General features: G+C 31.4%; 1 long non-coding RNA gene across 1 annotated transcript; it reads left to right on the forward strand.

Annotated features, from left to right (window-relative positions):
• Positions 1-792: 792 nt before the first annotated feature.
• LOC132722099 (uncharacterized) lies at positions 793-5,466 on the forward strand. The gene is made up of 3 exons (XR_009624576.1): positions 793-2,054; positions 2,793-2,861; positions 3,049-5,466. It is a non-coding gene; the product is annotated as an uncharacterized LOC132722099 (long non-coding RNA).
• Positions 5,467-6,898: the final 1,432 nt, after the last annotated feature.

Consider the following 6,898-nt stretch of genomic DNA (forward strand, 5'->3'; position numbering starts at 1 on the left):
GTACGTTACGGATTTACCTCTAGGGAATAAGTCAGAATAACACCTAATTAAGAACAAAAAACTATTACGTGATATTTCTAATTTTCTATAATTATTTTACCGTTTAAGGTGGAACACTTGAATGATGTGTTTGAAAATTATCAATGTTTCTTTAATATGTATCTCAAATTTTACAATAAATTGTTTATACTTCGACCTTCTTCGGTCATCAACGGTCACCAGTTTCCAAAGACCTTCTTCTATATTGATCGATTATTGTTAACTATATTCCTGAAACAAACGTTTATTTATCCCCCCCCCAGAAAAAAAACAAAACAAAAAAACAACAACAAAAAAAAAACAATGTTGAAAATAGTTAAATGAAATATCTTTATATCATTAAAAATGTTCCCCGCAGGAAACCATTTTACTTGTTAATTAAATGTCGCGATATGTTACAATGAATAGCGAACTGGAAAATTTCGCAATGCAAACATTTTCAAATGAAATAACCTTTTCCGTCAATAAATCGCGCTCTTCGGTGATTTTTATTTATCATTTTGTAGTACACAGTGGGTTATCATGGTATGTTATTGTTGTACATGTATCCTACAATGATCAGTTGATGACCTAAATATTCCGAAAATCTATTTATAGATATATCTATTTATCACTCCTATCGGTAATTCCCGGTCTATTTTGACCGGGATTTACTAGTACCACACGTTTATTGTCCGGTCTCTCCCGGTTTTGGAATAGATGTGAGATAGCGTTACAATTCGAACCCCCCCCCCCCCCCCCCCCCAAAAAAAAACAACAACAACAACAATAGCATGTTTCATTTTATCTATATGAGATAAAAACAATAAATATGTACAATAATTGAGAAAAAGGTACATTTTTATGGTATTAATATGACATTATCAACTTTGAAACATTTTATTTAATTTGTTATCCGTGTTTAGTAAAGATGCCGAGGAATTATTCAAAGTTTCAAATTAGATTTTATGAATTATTCAATTGATTGATAATTTAAAAAATGATAAAGAAAGATACAAATGTACATGTACATGGTTTAAGAATAAACAATATTATATATTGAAAGATTAACCATAATTTACTGACTTTTTCCAGTTAAGTTTTGACTTATAATCGTCGGTCAATATGACAATTGAATTCTTAAAATTTATTTTACAATTTTAATAAAAAAAAGAGTAGTAAACATAAATACTCAGTATTAAAATAGCACATAAAACACAAAAAAGAAAAGAAAACAATATTCATAAAATTTGTATATTTTTATTAAAATTAATAGATATTAATTATTGTATAATAAAAAATTATGCTCAACATGATCAACATGGTAATATAACCAGTGTCATATTTTTACTAAGTGTGAACAGGTACCTTAAGAGGGGGTCTTCGCTAATAGCGGACAATTACACAAGTGTGGTACGTGTTGATCATGCGTTACACATGGATTATAAATGATTGTATACATGTATATTAGCTATAACAAGTCTCTTGTAATTCTTTCGAGAATGGCTATATACAAATTTAATGTTTTAAATGTTTTATATGTATATATGTTTATAGATGAGACTATAATAAAGAATAAAATGTATATCCGTTGCTATTAATAACCACGATCATAAAGAAATAACAAGTAATATTCTAATCTCTAGCATGCCAATCAAAGTTCATAATGAACAATGTCTTTCGTCCGCTCATTCATAAGTGATATACAATTCTGGTAGTTTATAAGAATATCTTGTCATCAGTGAGTTAGCCAATAGCGGATCATAGCCAATAACGGGTCAGTCAGTTATTTAATAAATTATTTTACTAAATGTTTTGAACTTAAAAGTGTTATAACCTAACAGTCATGTGCATTAGGATGTAAGCTCCTCGACAGCGAAAAAAGAAATGTAAACATCCGGATAATTCTAATCAGATTCATTCAGATGCTTTACCAAGCGTTTCCGTTTGTCGCGAAATATTGCGCCAGTAACAACACAAATTTGCAGTCGCTGCTTTATTGCTGAAAAACCCCAAAAGATATTAGATCAAAGCTGGTAGGTATTTGATGCCCAATATGTTAACTATCTGCAGCAGCAGCCGTTTAAGAAATGCATGAGGAATTATAGTGATAGCGCTGGTCAATCAAATTGCATCACGTTGTCCAATAGCGGGTCATGCAATTTTCCAGGAAGGGACCGCCTCAAAGTTATTCAACAGATTGTAGAAACTATTTTTTTAAAGCAAATTTTGGTTTGTATACAAAGAAATATAAAATTTGATTTATTTATGTTATAATTGCAAGTCAATTATGCTGTCCCTGCTAAAATATGGTGTTTTATGTAGTATAAACTGCTGTAACATTGAAATATTATTGTTCTAGATTCTAAAATATTATTTTTAACTGTACAGTAACTTCTTTATTTTTAAGTTATCAACTTTAAACTTCAAATACATGGTTTTTCATCACCCACAGGATTTGTGACAAAATTTATTACTTTAGCACACATTTGTTTTACAGAATTATTTCCCCATTGAACTTAGAATTTTGTTTAAAGTTTAATAAAAAATTTTTTTATTATTATTATAACTTCTTCATTTCTTGAGGTATCTCCTTTTATCTTCAAATGTTTGTTACTTATTATCACACACATCACATGTGATAGATTTATCACTCTAGCATGAACATTTTTGTAATCAACCCCCCCCCCCCCGGGACTTTTGGTTATTGTTCTTTGTCATTACTCACATCATGACATGACCAGCTCATTTGTTTACTTGTTTTATTGTTTCAGATTCTAATACCTAAGGGAAAGAGAAAAAGTGTTCAATGTAGTCCAGCCCAGAATGCAGCCTCCTCAGTGGTAAAAAATAAAGAATAATAGTTTTAAACATGGCTAGCCCATAAAACATAAATAAATGCTTTAATGTTGTGCTGTTATTTTTATTCTTTTTTCCTTACTTACTCTCATTAAGATTACTTTTTTATATAAATAAAGCTATTGTTAAATCTAATTTTCCTTTATGAATGAAATAATTTTTATTTTTCAGGAAACTTCAGAACAATCCATGGTCCTTAGAAAGTCAGTTATCAAAGGGTATCACGCTTTTCAAATAAGACCACCATCAACTACACCCCCAACACGTCTAACTGTAGAGCCTGAATATACAAATACTCATGATACTGATGCCTGCTTGGTGTGGTTGCCGCCACTTGAGTCATTCCAAACATTGTTACAGGATAGTGTCACTGACCAAAAACGCCAGCTTCGGTTGCGAGATGTAGCAGGACTTCCAATTAGCCATGTTCGACGAGGGATAGCTGGCTTTTTTCGTACCATTATGGACAAAGGACATATCGAAGCTGAGGTTACTGGTGAGCCCACTCAGAGTTTCCCACCATGGCCAGCTCCAAGTTCTGAAGGTGGTGGGGTTGTGTTGCCATGCAACTATATTATATTTCACCCAGATATTGAGAGTAATTTTCAAAAAAACTTTCTGTAATATTAGATAAAATCCCAGAAGGCCCTGCCATGACACTGAACAAGGAATAAACATATGTTAATTTTCAACTCTGTAAAAGCCAATTAAGCCTAACAATGCTATTATTATTTTTTTCAGTCTTGTTATTTTAAGGCTATCACTTTATTTTTTCAAAGCTTTGTTATTTTTAATGTCCATTTTACAGCTTCCAGAAGTTACTTATTGGTCATATTTCTGAACCATTTTTAGTTTCCTTTGTGCTTAGGTTTAGTACAGTTAAAGTTAATTAGTATTTTGTATTAATTTACTTGCTTTATCACAAATGATTTTATATTCAAAGGTATTTTCATCAGATGATAAGCATCTCACATGATATAAATCCATATTACAACATATTTAAACTCATTTTTGCACTTTCGACAGAATTATTAATTTTTCTTACACATAATGTGCTTAAAGTGACTGAAAATTTAGAATTTTTTTAACCAAGCAAGTATTGTTTAATGATCTAGTCAATATTGTTTTACATAATTAAATGTATTTTTTTAGGTTTGACTTGAACCAAGTCAATTTTGTTTAATGATAATAAGTCAATATTGTTTTACATAATTAAAATGTTGTTTTTTTTAGGTTTGATGTTGAACCAAGTCAGTATTGTTTAATGATCGAGTCAATTTTGTTTTACATAATTAAATGGGTTTTTCTTTAGGTTTGACGTCGAACCAAGTCAGTATTGTTAAATGATGTAGTCAATATTGTTTTACATCATTACATGTATTTTGTTATGATTTTGTTTGTTTATATCACAGTTTACTCAATAAGAGAAAATCAGTTGACAATTTTGTTTGTTATTCTTATAAAGTGTATCCTCATAATGACCACATAGAAGAACATGCAAATTTCTTGAGACTGCATTTTAAGCTTTTGATTCACAACAAGACACTTGTGTTACAGTTAATTTAATTTTACGTAGAATGTGCAAAAAATTGCTTCAATGAGCTGCCTTGTCCCCTGTAACCCTGAAAATAAAATAAATATGTTATCTACACAATTTACAATTCATTGAGCAGATATCTAGATCAGCATTATTACAATCATTATTTTTACCACAATCATGCAGCTGCCACTTGGATTCTTGACTTATTGGTACCCTTTTCACTTTAATACTCAACGGTAACACATAGCTGTGTAATATTTTCCTGGTTAAGGAAGAATTTGACAGATAATTAATGTTTTGAGAAAACCGTATATCACGTGACCCGCTAATGGCCGATTTGACCCGCTATTGGCATGTTTACAAGAAGTTTGGAAACGGTAAATACACCACGATGCATTCAAAATATGAATCACAAGAAGTATACAGTAAAAGGGGAATAAAAATACTTCTAATCATCATACATTTATATATGAATCAAAAATCGTTCGTTCATAAACACTAAAAGTTTCGCTAGTGATCCGTTATTGGCCAACTCACTGTCTGTCTACTAGTTCATCTTCACTTGCTGCATTTCTTGATTGGACGCCCTTTGATGCTTTGCATCAATGCTTTTCTTGTATAAATTGTAACGAAAATAGAGGAATGGTATATGTGTGCGGAGATACAAACTCGAGAATTGGTTCAAACTCTGACTGTATAAATTATGATAATAATTATATTGTTATATGAGCATGCTTATTTAGCTATGGATTCATTTATTCCGCGGACAACGACTGATCGTGGTACAAACCGGTTTGGGGAACAATTACTTGATCTTTGTAAATCTACAGATATACGCATTGTAAACGGACGGTTGGATATAGCGACGCGAATCTCGGGAAACCTACTTGTTATACGTATAACGGGAACAGTGTAGTGGATTATTTGTTAACAAAAGCATGCAATTTTGAAAATATTTCAGAGTTTCGTGTTCATGATTTGCAGGGGGTCGAACGTATAGCGGTGCGATACTCCTTTAAGCGAGGTGATTTCATGCGATACGCCCTAATGGCGGATTTACCCGTGTAAACACACGTCAGAGTGAGTGTTTTTTATTAAGTATTTCATAAATTTTCGATAACAATTGCATATTTTGTATTGAGGATGTGAAGATATGACCGACACACATTTCATCAAAATTACAGAGGCCTAAATTCATAATTAAAAAAGTTATTGAAGGTAAACTGACGGCAACTAATTTTGGGTCGGTGAATAAAATCGCTTAATGCAAGCTTATATTAATATAGTTAATTTCTTTTTCTTCTTTATTCTATAAGAGTAATCATAATTGAGTTGCATAGCAAGTACCTTTGTGCTCCGATATACATAGACGCTTACTGGTCAAAATATTTAAGTGTACGCTGGATTTTGGTGCGATAAAATAACTGTACGCTGTTAAAGGTTCGATATTTTTCATTATCACATCTGCTGTACATGTTTTCCTTTGATTATACTAAGATATCTACCATATATGTGCCCGTTTCCGGAATTCTAAAATCTTCTTCTTTCTTTCTTAAAGATTAAGATCTTAGATAAAAAGTAGGAATTTGACCAAAATATGTAAGAATGAATTTAAGAAACAAATTAAGAAATTTTGTATAAATTAATTCACTTTCAAAGCAGAACATTTCAGAAAAATAGCTGTTAATATGTGATATAAGGGCTGTTTTAGTTCATGAGGTTCTAAGATCTTTTGTACATGCTGCTGTCAAAATGATATTTTTTCATATTATAAATAGAATTAAACATTTCAAACAACCTATAAAATACAGTGAAAGTACATTTCACTGCTGTTCTAGAGATAGAGACTGAGAACCAGGTGGTAAAAATCTTTAGGTGGTAAAATTCTTCTTTAAAATGTTGCTTAGAACAGGCTATTTTTGTAGTGCACATACTTGTGGCCTGTCAGGAAAAACACAAAACTACAATTTCAAAATTCAGTCAGTCATTGGACACCAAACAGCTCAGTGTCTTTCTTAGGTCACATGTGCAAATACACAGTTGTAAATGTTGCAGAGCAATTAAAACATTACAAATTGATTAACAAACAAAACTACAGCCAGATAGGTAAAGTACCACACGTACAAATGTTGACACATGTGCAAATAAACAAAAAACTATTGAGTATATAATATTAGATTGAGTCACACTGCTTATGGAGTAGTATATAAATAACACATGGGTTTGTGGGTAACAGTTAAAATATCATCCCAAGGAAAATACTGTTAGCCAAGGTGTTAGCCGAGGGAAACAGTATTTTTTAGGAGGGTTGATATTTTTACTGTCACAAACGCTTGTGTGTTATTTATTTTATTTTCCGAACAGATACTGTAATCTATAATACTTTTATTTACATAAAAAAACACTTGCCCAGATTTTATACTGTTAAAAAGTGCTGCTGGCCTGTAACAGTACAAATCTCTTGGTACACTTGCTTTAACA

The sequence above is a fragment of the Ruditapes philippinarum genome, unplaced genomic scaffold (assembly GCF_026571515.1).
Source record: "Ruditapes philippinarum isolate M1 unplaced genomic scaffold, ASM2657151v2 ctg4043_1_1_1_1, whole genome shotgun sequence".
Taxonomy (NCBI): Eukaryota; Metazoa; Mollusca; class Bivalvia; order Venerida; family Veneridae; genus Ruditapes; species Ruditapes philippinarum.